We start from the raw sequence: 13,930 nt of genomic DNA on the forward strand, positions 1-13,930 counted from the left end.
ACCCACTGAGCCACCCAGGCGCCCCAAATAACAGCTCTTTTAAGTACTTCGCTTTCTCTCTTCAATGTTCACAAGGTTCTATGAGGTAGGTGCTGACATTATCCCTGCTTTTCAAATGAATTCTCCACCATTCAGAAATTTATTAAATACCTTGCCTAAGGGATAATGTAGTAAGAGCCAGAATTGAGGCTTAAGTTTAGGTCTTCTGTTCCTAAAGTTCATGCTCTTAGCTACTACCTTACCCTCTTATACTTCCCACTTTAGCTCCAGAATGCTTACGATATAAAACTCGAAATTTTCTCAGATATTGCTAATGGAAGTGGGGGAACCAGGCTGAAGAAAAATGCTATTCAACAAAAGGACTAGGTCTTTGGAAGGAAACTGAACAAGGTCATACACATGCTGGTGCATTTAAATAAAAATAAATTGTGTTCTCTACCATAAACATACAAAGCTCCATTTAATTTGAAGCTTGCTAGTCCTTTTAGGATGAGGAAGCAGATCTCCAAACATGTATATAATCCCTTATGCACAATTCCAAGCATCTACAAAGCTCTAAAAACTAAAAATTTTCCATATGCTTTATGTCAAAACTCAGATGACATTAAAACTTGAATTGATGTGAAGCTAGATATAGCCTGCATTTATCCCACTTAGCGTGAATACTCCTGTTTTGCTCAGAAATACTAATGTGTGTGACTAAGGCTGCTGCAACAGACCACGGGGGCATTACATAACACACACAGAAAGCATCTCTCTAAAAATTGAAAAATTCTAAATTCTGAAATTCATATAGCCAAAGGTTTTAGACCTTCTATGGGCTTGTATTCCAAAGCATTTTAAAAACAATTTCTCAGAATGATTAGATCAGAGGTACTTGATCTTCAGGTTCTCACAGGCCAGTAAATTTTACAACTATTTTTTTTTTAAAGATTTTAATTATTTGACAGAGAGAGATCACAAGTAGAGAGAGAGAGAGAGAGGGAGAGAGAGAGAGGAGGAAGCAGGTTCCCTGCCCAGCAGAGAGCCTGATGTGGGACTCGATCCCAGGACCCTGAGATCATGACCCGAGCTGAAGGCAGAGGCTTAACCCACTGAGCCACCCAGGCAGCCCCAAATTTTACAACTATTTTGAAGACAACACAGAGTTACAATTTTTAAAAACTAAGTAAGAATGATAAAAAATATCCTATCAACATTGTTTTATAAAAGGATATTTTCAACACCAAAAAACACAGGTAGGCCTCAATTCAATGCAAAAGACAATTCTTTAAATTGAATAAATTTAACTTGATGGAAAATGCTCTGTGGTCTTAATTTTTCTTATTTCACCACAGGCTGGGGAAAATTCACTGGAGACCAGCATCATTCTGGTTAGAGGCATAGAGCCCAGCTGGCTACAAAAAAAATTGCTTCAGGAAATGGTCAAGATCTGCAGATCTATCCTATGCGAAAGTCTAGGCCACATCTATATTGTGTTTTAGAAAGCCTGTGGGTTGTCTCTGATGTGCATCCAAGCTTCAGAATCACTGGTCTGGTCTGTAGCATCTAGTTCCACCTTTTCTCTCCCCCTCTCCTCAATTCTTTTCTGAGGGAGTAAGGAGAGGAAAACAGAAATGTTTCCAAGTAGGGAGCTGGCCCAACCTATTTTTTATAATACCAGTTATTCCTCTAATAGTCAATGCTGGACCAGCTCGTCAACTTGCAAACTGAGGTTATTAACAGAGAACAACAGAAATTAGATAGTAGACAAGCAAGAAAAGCCTGCTGAAGCAAAACTCCTTTATGAAAAAGTGTGGGTTCCAGAGTTTCTTTCTCTTTAACTCAAAGATTCTATATGATGCCTAAATTCAGCACAGGTGTTATTTGTCTTTGCTGGAAAAAATAATAATTAAAAAAATGTGTGTATGAATATGTATTTATACATGTATGTGTATATCTGTCTCTATCTAATCCTTCATAGCTGTCTTCTGTGTCCAGCTGCTGTGCCAGGTCTATGATTTTGACTCTCAATTTTCATTTTTAGAGGGATTACAAAAATCACTATTACCTCAAACAATACAATGACAAATCATAAAAACAACGGAAAATCCACAGCATGCTTGATGTTTGATGCAGCAGGCTACATTCTCCAACATTCCAAAAAGATAAAAGTTGGGCACCTGTGTGGCTCAGTCGTTGAGCGTCTGCCTTCCATTTGGGTCATGATCCCAGGGTCCTGGGATCAAGCCCCACACTGGACACCCTGCTCTGCAGGAAGGCTGCTTCTCCCTTTCCCACTCCCCCTACTTGTGTTCCCTCTCTGCTGTGTGTCTCTCTCTCTAAAACTAAACAAAACAAAACAAAACAAAAAACACAAAAAAACTTCAAAAAGATAAAGTTAATTCCAATAATATCTTCTTTTTTTGGCAAAAAGTTTTACTCTCTCGCTATTGTTTTTAAAAATTCTTAAGAACACACATAGCTATTATAATATCTTGAAAAACACACAAAACTTTCAATAAGCTATCAAACTTCTGTCCCAGCTAAAAAAATTAGTGGAACCTTCTAAAGTAAGGCTAAATGGTCAGTGACAGGACATATAAAGAACTCCTATTGTGATGGGATTAATCACTAAGCCCTATTTGACCAGAATCCCTCAGTCTCTAAGCTTTGCAAATGAAACAGCATCTCTCATTTGATACTCATCTGGGACTTCCAATCACGAAACAAGAATTGTTTTATGTCACTGTGTATTGCTGATTACCTAAATTCAACACTATGCTGGCATCAAGAGAAGCGAATCTTTCATGATTTGCTCCATAACCAGTTTACTTCTTATACTCCCAGACCAAATTCAGCTTTCTTCTAGAGCCAGAATTCTAATACTGAGTTAGTTTACAGCAGTGGTTCTCAAATTTAATCCCAGGCCCAACAGCATCAGTACTTGCTAAAATGCAAATTCTCAGGCCCCACCCCAGACCTGTTGAATCAGAAACTCTGGGTGGGGCCCAGCAGTGTGTGTTGAAATAAGCCCTTAGGTGCTTTTGAAGCCTGTTCAAGTTTGAGAACCAGTGATAGACAACAAGTAAAAAACACGTGATTCCTTCTGTTGGTGCAAAGCCAGAGGTGCCGTGTACTCTATCCTGGTAGGAAATAAAGACATCCAATTAAAAGACATGCTCTCCCCACAACTCCTACCCTCATTTGAGTATTTTATTTTTGTGAGCTAAATAAGAAAACAAGCCGCAATCTGAGATTTAGTAAAAAACATATACTTAACAGGCATCAGTTCCCTTCCAGCTTGATTTCACACAATGCCATTTACATCTTCTTACATCTAAAGTTCCAAAAAAGGATCTTCATAATGTAAGCCTCCGACACTTCAGGGATTGTATAATAAAACATCAACTAGGTCTGAATATATCAAGTTTATTAGAAAAAAAAAAGTGGAATTATTTGCTACATCTCAGAACTGTATTCAACAGGGAATTGGGGATTTCTTTTCTCTTTTATACTTCCAAGTTAACACAATTAAACCAGAACACCCCATTCTTTAAAAGGTTCTAGCTAAGCAAAGTTTCACTGCATTACTTTTTGCTTTCAGTGGGGATAAAGCAGAGTCCTGGGAGGCCCATTTTGCATATCTGCAAGGTTGCAGAATAAAACAGTCACATCTGTTCTATACTGAAATAAAGGTCCCGTAAACCCTCAGATAGTGAGTGTTAATACCTCGCCACTTGCCTAGGTAATAAAAAGACACCAAGAATACCACTATAGCACAAATCCAATTACATCCTGTTTTGCTCTTGTTGATATTAAAATCACTATGTTAAAACTTCACTTGCCCTAATATTATTGCATTTTAAAGGAGGGGGCAACACCAGTCTACAGTCCACAAAGCACCAACTTTCAAAAAGCAGACAGTTCCCATGCAACCGTTTCAGAGAACAAGTGAAGTGAGCCTTGTAATGATTAGTTTACAGCTCAATACATTAAACAGAAACAAAAATAGCACAAAAGATAAACCACAGACCAATTTCCATGCTATAGACATACACTTTCAAATAAAACAAGAGCAAATAAAGTCTAGCAATTTATTTTAAAACAAAACAATAACACTGATCAATAGGCTTCAGCCCAGAAATGCAAGAATAGTCTAAAATGACAAAATATAAAAATGTATCTTTTCACATTAACAGGCAAGGGAAAAAAAACCTACATGAGAATCTCAGTAGTTGCCAGAAATATATATATCCCAAGTCTACCTTCAAAGATGTTTCTAAGCTTAAATAAAGGGCTAAAAAGCAAAAAACTAGAATGTTTTGGGTAGCAAAATTACAGATCATTTTTCTTTATATTTTGTTTCCTAATTATTATAAAGAAGAGTATGGCTTCTTTTACAATTAGGGAGAAATGTTTTCATTTATACATATTTAAATCTCTTTCTTATTTTCCTCATGTATGTGTGTCACACATAGACAACAGGGCTTGAATTCCTGTCTCTTGAGGTTGAACAGCAAACTTCTGGGATGTGCACTGGACAAAGTTGCCCTATCTTCATTAGTTTTATTTATTTATTTATTTATTTATTTGAGAGCGGGACAGAGAGAGAGGGAGCAGGGGGAGAGGGAGAGGGAGAAGCAGACTCCCCACTGAGCAGGGAGCCCTGATGTGATCCTAGGACTCTGGGATCATGACCTGAGCTGAAGGCAGATGCTTAACCAACTGAGCCACCCAGGTGCCCTTATTTTAATTATTTTTAAAGGTCCTCTAGTAGCAACACAGAAAAAAAAAAAATTAGGTAAGTTACAAAATACAAAAAGTGTGATTACAATTAAATATGTATACATTAAAAAATACTACAAGTGAACATGAAAAAGAAAGCAGCTACTGAAGCCATGGGGTGGCCATCTGGAAACACTGTTTTCAGTTGTTTTATTGTGTTCAAAGTATTTTTTAAATATACAAAGGAGTAAAGTAAGGAAAAAAAAAAAATCCCTGCCAAACTCTTGTTACTTGGGGCCACTCTTTCAATCTTTGCTACTGTTGCTATGTATTCACCTAATATCAAGAAAATGGGCAGCCCCTCACACCCTTTCTTCTTTCTCATAACCCCATTTCATTCATTCATTCACTCACACATTTCTTGAAAAGGTAACAAACACAAGCACATGATTCAAAAAACTGTTATTAAAAATTTTTTTGAAAGATTTTTATTTATTTATTTATTTATTTGAGAGAGAGAGCACAAGATAGGGGAGGGGCAGGCAGAGAAAGAAGCGGGCTCCTCATTGAGCAAGGACTCCTATGCAGGGCTCAATCCCAGGACCCCAGGATCAGAAAGCAGACATCTAACAACTGAGCCACACAGGTGCCCCCCAAAATGTTCTAATATATATAAAGGCATATGGAGAAATCCTATCTCCACTCTATATCTCCCATTGGTTTCTTATATTATGGTTTCAGAACTTCTTTTTGCAATTATAAGCATATATAAATAAGTGTATATTCTTATTCCACCCTTCTTTCTCTCTCAGCACAGAAAGTAGCATATGAAATTCATGGTTGCATGCTGTGCCTCTTTTTAAAAAAAATCACAATATATCTTAGAGCTCTTTTCCATCCCATCAGTCCATAGTCTTCCTCATTCTTTTCTACAACTATGCAATAGTCCATGGTTTACATGGGCCACAGTTGACTTAACCAGTACCTGGCTGACAAACACTGGGGTCATCCCTACCATGCTATTACAAACAATACCAACCATAATCACATGCATATAACAAATTTGTTCATGAAAGTGCCTTGATGAAGCTTCTGGAATGGTTCAAGATATTAGATGATTACAAGGTCACCCGTTCACCAAGCTGAGAAGTTAGCCCCTTTTCTAGTTCTCATTATACATAGCATTATGTAGCAAAAGATGGAACGATTCCATAAATCAAGCAATTGTACTCCGAGGGGATTCATCTTATAAAAATAAAATGACTAAAACATGCAAATGAACGCATTTCTATAAAAAATGATGAATGTACATAAAAAGTGTAAAATATACCTATCAAAATGTGAACCACTGCCTTAGTATGGTAGATCTACAGAGTGCTTTGTAGCTCACCCCCCCACCTCTTTGCCCATCAGTGCTTTCTAATTTTACAAAAGTAATGTACTAGTTCTGTAATATAAAATTAAAAATGGTAAGTAAAATGTTAATTCAAATTAATCTGGGTACATTTCTTTGATCTGTCTTATATTTGTACAGTGAGTGCTTCAGAGTTCCTGAAGTATGTTTATGTGCCTCATTTAATTCTTACACAAACCCTATGTATTTTCATTCTATCAAAATGGAAAAGGAGGCAACAAATGGTTAGGCAGTTGTGCTCAAGGTCATTCAAATAGAAAGCCTGGCAGAGACAAATTTCAAACCTAGATCTTTGGAATGCAGATTCGGTGTACTTTTGAAAACATAACTGTTGCTTCCTTAATTTTAATAATATTTCAGGAGTTACTCACATAATCAGAATTTGACAGATGAATTAAAATTATACAGTATAAGGTCTCAGTTCCTAAAGATCATATAATCAGATCTTATTGAAGGGAGAATGCTAGCATACAACTGCCAAAACTCCAGAGTTAGGAGAGGGATGTTTATAAATAAATTACCTAACTGGCAAAGTATATGTCTAATATGGCCCCAAATGAACGCCTAATAAAAGTAACAACCTCTTAAGTTGGAAGATTCTCACCTTCAAGATAACCTTTGTCTTTGACTCCTGTTCTAGTCTGGTCTCCAAACCCCTCCTGGAATTTCAAAATATGAATAAGCCATATTTTCAAGATGGTTATTATAAAATATACATATTTTCAAGCTTGGGACTCATTGACCAAGATGATAATAAGTTGACTAGGATGTACTCTTTCTCCCCATTGTCTCTCCTTCTTTCCTATAAAATCATACAGGGTAGGGGCACCTGGGTGGCTCCATTAGTTAAGTGTCTGCCTTTGGCTCAGGTCATGATTGCAGGGTTCTGGGATGGAGTCCCGTGATGGGCCCCCTGCTTGGCAGGGAATCTGTTTCTCTCTCTCCCACTCCCCTTGCTTATGCTCTCTCTTGTCAAATAAATAAATAAATAAATAAAATACTTTAAAAAATTATACAGGTTATTTTATAATATACATGGAGACCACTGATAAATCTTGGTTTGTTAAAGTATGTTTTTGAAATGTTTTATTTTTTTATTTTACTTTTATTTTTAATAGAGGGAGTGGGGGGGGCAAGAGGGATAGGGGAGAGAGAATCTTTTTTTTTTTTTTTTTAAAGAGTTTATTTATTTATTTGACAGACAGAGATCACAAGTTGGCAGAGAGGCAGGCAGGGACAGAGAGGGGGAAGCAGGCTCTCCGCTGAGCAGAGCCCCCAATGCAGGGCTCCATCCCAGCGCCCTGGGATCATGACCTTAGCTGAAGGCAGAGGATTTAACCCACTAAGCCACCCAGGCACCCCGGGGAGAGAGAATCTTAAGCAGGCTCCACACTCAGCACAGAGCCCAGCGCAACTCAGGGCTCAATCTCACAACCCTGAGATCATGACCTGAGCCAAAATCAAAGTTGGATGCCTGAGTGACCGAGGCACCTAGGTGCCCCAAAATATATTTAATTCATCATTCCTCAAACTATGTCTCATATAATTATTTTCCAAAATATGATTAGATTTGTTTCAGAAAGGTGGAAAGGAAAGACCTTAGTTAAATACAATGCAGCCCTTTTGGAGATCCATAGTTCACAGTGGACATTAATATAATAAAGGCTCTAGAGAAGTCCTGTGTTGCAGAAACCTCTGTTTAACCCAGTTTATTTTGACACAGAATTCTTCTACTGTGGCGTAACTATTTACATCTCATGTTTAGACTAACTGCTTGAATAAAAGTAGCTATTAATTGAACACCTGCAACAGACATCCAAAAATGGGTAGTTCTTAAATCTTTCCTAACACAGAAGTCTTAATTCTTTAAAAAGTTCCTAGGTTCAATCTAGTGAACTCCTTCTTCATCACCCACCAAAGCCTTGCTCAAATATCTCATTTGAGAAATCTTCCCCAGTGCTCACTATATTACTAATTGCTCCTTCCTCCTGGTTTATGCAGCATTTATTTATATCCCTATTATCTCACTTAACACATGATAAATCAGTTCATCTGTCTCCTTGCTAGATGGTGAGTTCCTTGAGAATAAGTTTGATTGTATTTTCAGCACCTTGAACACCGTAGGGCACATACGAGCTTCACGATAAGCAAGTAAACAAAGACACTTCTTCAGGTATAACATTCCCCAGAATTCAATTCTTGTATTTCTATACCGTTAGCGAAACCTTGCCAACAGCATGAGAATATTATGCTCTCTCCCTAAAACTTGCATCCATTACTGAGCAGCAGTGGTCAGAGTTAACTCAGTTGTGACATGTCCTCTAGTCGAGCCCATTCAGTTTTTTCCTTAGGTGATTTTTGTTTGTTTATATCTCTGTGCTTTTGTACCCGCTGGTCCCTGCTCAGAATGCTGTCTCAAAGTTTTATGCACCTGGAAAACATTTTTACTCATCCTTTAAGAATCAGGTTAAACAATACCTTCTTTGGAAAAGCCTTCATATCTTCCCATCCTTCCAGGAAGAGTAAGGAAATTTCTCAAGTCAGACATTTATGCATCTATTACTACATAAGCACCATGGACAGAAAGATGAAGATGTGGAGCGGCACCTGGGTGGCTCAGTCAGTTAAGCATCCAACTCTCGATTTCAGCTTGGGTCATGATCTCAGGGTCCTGGGATTAAGTCTCATGTTGGGCTCTGTTCTCAGTGTGGACTCGGCTTATCCCTCTCCCTCTGCTCCTCCCCTTGTTTTCACCCTCACTCTCTTGCTTTCTCAAACAAGTAGTCTTCAAAAAAAAGAAAAAAAAAAGAAAATGAAGATGTGGACCCCACATTCATGGAGCTCACAGTCTAGTAAGAAAGAAGATAGCCATATAAACAAATAACCACACTGTAATAATACTAAATGTAATACTGAAAGGAAGACTTATGGAATATTTGACATACGTTTACTTTGTTACATTCTTCATTAGACATTAAAGCTCTAAGGACTGCTATACTCTCAACTGTCTTCTGAAGAAACTGTCCCCAAGCGGTTCTTTTTATATATGCTGAGATCTATACAATAGATAATGCATGAAACCAACCCTGCTTCTTGGGCCACAAGCAAATGACTAGCACTTAGAGCCCTAACTAAAGACGATCTACAGGCTGAGCTTGAGAGAGAACACCTAGGACATGTCTTGGCTCAAAATTCTGCCCAATAAGGGTCCTCTGTTTCAGGTGACAAACCAACCCAATGAAGTTCCCCTTGGGAAATACAAATGTTAGGTGAGCAAAGTAAAAGAAGACAGGCTTCCAGGTCCAAATCCTATTCTAAATAATGCTTAGTTACTGTTTTTTAAGGTTTTGAAAGCAGTTGGGCCAAGGGACAATATGGCTGCTGAGATGATTTCCTATTTAAATTTATATTAAACCCTCATCATCAGAGGCAATACATGCATGCCTCTTCCTTTCAATTGACAAAGGCTTAACATACCATATCACTATGTTTGAAATTAGGAAACAGGCTTAAAAGTTCTACAACTTGACCACTGTCCCTCAGTTGGTAAGTGGCAAAGCCAGAAATCAAAGACCAAATCTGACTGATTCTTCTTGAAAATCTGCTAGGTAAATGGCCTCAAAATCAACTGAGGACACTTAACAAGTTGACAAAGGTTAATGGAGAGAGGCTTAAAAGGAAGAGTTTATGCACAGAGTAAAACAGAAATGTTCTGGAAGTCAATATGCTAGGAAATGTGAAGTGAGGGGGGCACATCAGATTTTACTTTGGTCAAGTTAGTTTATCATTCCAACCTGGACCTCTCCCCTGAGCTGTTAGCTGTCTGTTTCTCTTACTCAAATATAGTATCAGTAAGGGCAAGAGCTTAATCTGTCTATTCACCAGAGTCTAAAACAAAGCCTACCTTACAGTAAATGCTTAATAAATATTTGAGTAAGTGAACAAATTCTCAAAGAAGCTATAGAAACATTCTACGGTGGACTCCAAGAAGGGTTATCATGAAATAGACTCCAGAGGTCATTTACAAGTATAGTTGATCCTCACTTTTTAATGGATCCTGTATTTGCGAGTTCTCCTCCTTGCTAAAATGTCTTTGTAACCACAAAATCAACACTCTCCGTGCTTTCTCAGTCATCCACAGACATGCCCAAAGTGCAAAAATTGAGTCACTTCTCCAACACATTCCAAGCTAAGTAGAACAAGGCAGGGCTCTGCATTTGTGTTTCCAGCCTCATACAGGAATAACTAGCGGACACGAATGGTAGGGGGCAGTGCAGTGCAGTGCAAAGAACTCTGGCTCAGGGGCCAATCAATCAGACAGGGTTTCAAGCCTAACTCTAGTACTTGTTAGAGGGCAGCCTCAGGGAAGTCACTTAACACTTTGGACCCTCTTTTCTCTTTTGTAAAATAAAGAAAATAGAATTTACCAGGATGAACTGTATTTATATAAGATTATAACCTATGTAAGATGTATATATGAACATATTTTCCCTAGAAGCAGTGGTTCGGTATTTACTAATTTAGTGTTCTTGGTGATTTTATAGACCAAAATTGCTGTAAGTAATGAGAACCAAAAATAATCATTTGCAATGAAATAACAGAAAGATATAGAACACAATTATTTGGATGGAGTTCGGGCCAGTGTTAGGGTTCAAGAGATTCTGAAATAGAACCTTACCAGGCATATAAGGTATGGAAAAGGCTTTTAAGGAGAGAGAACAGCACAAACAGAGAGAAACCCAAGTGTGTAACATAAACAGGTAGGTTTAGGAAATGGCCCTGCACAAAGTCTGGAGCAGGAGATGAGGCCAGAACAGGGGGTCACAGTGCTTCTCTGTGCCTTCCATACTATCCTGCACTGCAGAATCTCTCCCTCTGCATTTAATTCTTGGTTTATAGGTCTCTCTCCCATTAAACTGTGGGCTCCTTAGGATCTCTAGGAAAAAATCATAGTTATAATCTTTTAAATCTGCAAACAAATAATTACTAAGCACAAATACACCTGAAAAGACCAAAAACAAACAAACAAACAAACAAAAACTTTGGTTTTCAACCACAGCCTATACCAACTCAAAATAGCAACCAACTCAGAGATTTGCAGTTTTTCCAGGACTTTTCTTTGATGACTATTAATAATTCTGTAATTAATACTTTTGTTTTTCTTAGTACCTAGGCATTTGTTAGAATGGCTTTAAGATCTTCCTCTTTTCACATGATTTATTAACAGGGTTCAAACATATGGTCTATAGACAATGCAATGTGCTGGCTTCTCAGAGTAAAGATTCCTATTACTTCAATCTATTAGACTTATTTCTCTATATACAAGGTACAATCTCTTACCACAGTAAAATACGTGTGTGTGTGTGCGTATGTGTGTGTATATACGTAAATATAACAACTAAAGAAAACAATGAGAATTTTTCACAAAAACTTGCAAAATTCGGGCCAAAACACAGTGTACATATTAAACTCACTGCTTACATTTCGCCTCTATAAACTGAGAAAAACAATTCCAATTTATATGAAGTCACAAAACTAAGTAATTTGAGAACCTACAAAGTTTTGTACGTAAGTATTTTCTCTTGCACACTCTTTCTTTCTCAAACACACGCAGCCTAAGGGGCCCATCACACTTAATCCAATACTTCCATTTTCTCAAAAAAAACCTCTACAGGGCGCCTGGGTGGCTCAGTGGGTTAAAGCCTCTGCCTTCGGCTCAGGTCATGATCTCAGAGTCCTGGGATCCAGCCCCACATCGGGCTCTCTGCTCAGCAGGGAGCCTGCTTCCTCCTCTCTCTCTGCCTGCCTCTCTGCCTACTTGTAATCTCCGTCTGTCAAATAAATAAATAAAATCTTAAAAAAAATAAAAAAAAAAAACCTCTACAGTCCAATATCTAAATAAATATTTTCAAAACTCTAATGTGACTCTTCGTCATAAATTTCTTGGCATAATTTATTTAGGCACAACATAGTTTGCACTATTATCCAGAACCAACATCATTAAAACACAAACTGATATACTATAAATGTGAATACAAATCCTCTGTGAATGGGGAAAAGAGAGTATTGTTTTTAAACAGTTTTAATGCTGCATTATCCATAGTCTTGGTGTGGGCAAATCACATTGTGCTACACAGCTAAACTATGTTTTATATTTTATGATAACAGGCCCTTACACTGCAAACTCTGTGCCACTGAAGTTAGGCTATTTAAAACATAATGAAGCAAAAAAAAGAAGAAAAAAAAGTATAATGAAAACTGCCTACTTAAAATAATACACTTTAAATTTCCCGTGGCCAGTGAACCCTTCCCACCTGCACTTTCAGGAGCTATCACCAAAACAACTGTACTGGGACAAAGATTTCAGAGAGAATATTATGATCAAATGCCACTTTAAGGAAGGCAAGAATAGTTTACCATTAACAAAACCGATTAAACTTTCCAGCCTTGCAAAGCTCCCTGTACTGTGTATTCTGCGTCTCTTGCGTTCACCTTCCAGCTGCTTGGAAGGACCAAGTGGAAAATGTTAGTTTCCGTGAGAGATGTGGATGAAATTTAAGGGGTGGGAGGGGTAAGGGGCTCACTGGCAGAATGGAAGGCAGCAGAGAAGAGACCAGGACTAATTCAAATTAGGTATCAAGAACGAAAGCTGGAGTAAAGTGGAAGGTGGAGGGAGTAAAAGAAACGCCGAAAACTCACTCCGGCCCGCGGATGGGGGAGGGGTGAAAACGCGCAACTCCTCCTCCTACTCGCCTGGGGAGGGGACCCGGGGATGCAACACCGGTCAGTTTGCCTCGCCGTGTTGCGCTGGGGTAGTGAGGGGACTCGCAAGCCAGAGGTTTCAGTCTGAAGGAGGCTGAGGGGGCTCTGGCGAAGTTGAGGGGCGGGGGAAGAATTGCGCGCCTGTGCGGGGAGAAAGGGACTAAGACCCCCTAACACCAGCGGGAGGCGGAGGGTAACCCCAGCGGACGCCTCTTCTCGCCAATGGCCACGACGTGGGACCCGCCGGCTTACCCTCACCACGGGAGCTCGGACAGGCGCGTGTCGCCTCTCACAGCCCCGACGGCTGCGGAAAGGGAGGCGCAGGGCGCCCCCAGAGCCTGGCGAGCGGCGCTTCCCGCGGGTCTCCTCCCCGGCAGCCCGGGTCCCCGAGCCCACCTGGGCTGACCAGAAGCCCTTCCTCCAGGTTGTACTCCTCTGCTCCTCCGAGAGCCTCAGCCGTCGCCGCAGAGGTCGCGGTCGCCAGAACAGTCTCGGCCTCCAGTACCAAAGCGTGAGCCACAGCACGGGAGAAGAGCCGCTGCCACTCGCCAGGTTACCTCTTACAGCACACTGGCTCCTTACTCCGCCTCCGAACCCAAGCCATTGGTTGCTGGGCACCGCCCCATTCGTCTATTGGACAGAAGATGATGCCGCTCAGTCACCTAGAAGGGCATGTGTGTTGCTTATTGGCCTAAATGTGAATCAGTTCCCGCCCACCCCCTCAGAAGTTCCAGCTTCCGATTGGCATAAACATCTGTCTTTTCGCTCCCTTCGTTCTTTCTCTCAGGGTGGAGCGCCCCCTTTCGGGAGACATCGGCTCTGATTGGCTGAAAGGATATAACGCTAGTCCTGGATAGGCATGGAGCCAAAGATGCGTCCAGCCCCCACGTGGGGGAGGAGCCCTAGGCACCGCACCTCTGGGTTTGTTTACACAGGCTCTTGATGGCGCTTCCTTCTATTGGCTGGGCCAGCGGCCCCTCCCACCGGGTTGCGCCATTCAACCTAGGAAGGAGGAGTATGGGGGCGGGTCTCAGTGGGATTTCCCTA

At 39.9% G+C, this 13,930-nt stretch overlaps 1 protein-coding gene across 1 annotated transcript in view; it reads right to left on the reverse strand.

The window, feature by feature from the left end:
* The window catches only part of LOC111148046 (poly(A) binding protein interacting protein 2B), a 30,710-nt gene extending 17,293 nt beyond the window's left edge, over positions 1-13,417 (reverse strand). The window contains exon 1 of the mRNA XM_022504417.1: positions 13,280-13,417. The gene's annotated coding sequence lies outside the window, so the exon portion shown is untranslated. The remainder of the gene's footprint in view (positions 1-13,279) is intronic.
* Between the last annotated feature and the right edge of the window lie 513 nt (positions 13,418-13,930).

Source organism: Enhydra lutris, unplaced genomic scaffold (genome assembly GCF_002288905.1).
Source record: "Enhydra lutris kenyoni isolate GAN:26980312 unplaced genomic scaffold, ASM228890v2 scaffoldscaffold18, whole genome shotgun sequence".
Lineage (NCBI taxonomy): Eukaryota > Metazoa > Chordata > Mammalia > Carnivora > Mustelidae > Enhydra > Enhydra lutris.